The sequence below is a fragment of the Sinocyclocheilus rhinocerous genome, unplaced genomic scaffold (genome assembly GCF_001515625.1).
Source record: "Sinocyclocheilus rhinocerous isolate Xijiao unplaced genomic scaffold, SAMN03320098_v1.1 scaffold193, whole genome shotgun sequence".
Taxonomy (NCBI): Eukaryota; Metazoa; Chordata; class Actinopteri; order Cypriniformes; family Cyprinidae; genus Sinocyclocheilus; species Sinocyclocheilus rhinocerous.
Genome location: NW_015627585.1, coordinates 367,494 through 368,050, shown reverse-complemented (window position 1 = coordinate 368,050; position 557 = coordinate 367,494). Strand labels below are relative to the sequence as shown.

The 557-nt window shown below is 34.8% G+C and overlaps 1 protein-coding gene across 1 annotated transcript in view; it reads right to left on the bottom strand.

The window, feature by feature from the left end:
- Window positions 1-557, bottom strand: part of LOC107731729 (triple functional domain protein-like) — a 79,434-nt gene that overhangs the window by 2,191 nt on the left and 76,686 nt on the right. The gene's annotated exons all lie outside the window — the stretch shown is intronic.

The following is a 557-nucleotide window of genomic DNA, read 5'->3' as shown; positions in this document are numbered from 1 at the left end:
AAAAATGTAAGTCAGTTAATATTTGCTACTTGTTTATTGAACTACTGTTGTATAAAATCAATGTCACATTTGCAATCGTGCTGGTGCTTGGTCGTGTGATGTTGCTTACCTATATCATATGTTATATAGAATATTTATCTTTTTTCCTACTGCAGTATGTTTGTTCATGTTTGTTTATTTGTGTGTGCTGTTGCGCCTATAAGTTTAGATTTTTCCGTGAGTCAGATAGGCTGCACAAGGCACGAGCCTCAACTGACGCAACCTTGATACTGTCAATACATTATCCATTATTAGTCACCGTTTACACTGAAAGTAAAGTCAGAATCATTCTTGCCAAAGTTTCGGTGCTGCCTTAGTTATTGTTTGTTATTAAAATTTTAATCAGGTTACTTGTCCAGTCGGGCAAGTAAAATTCTCTTTCACTTGCCCCTTCACAAAATCCACTTGCCCCGGACAAGCGGACAAGCGTTAATGTCGAGCCCTGTAATAAGATACAATCTCTCTATGTATATACAGTATATATATATATATATATATATATATATATACACTGTATA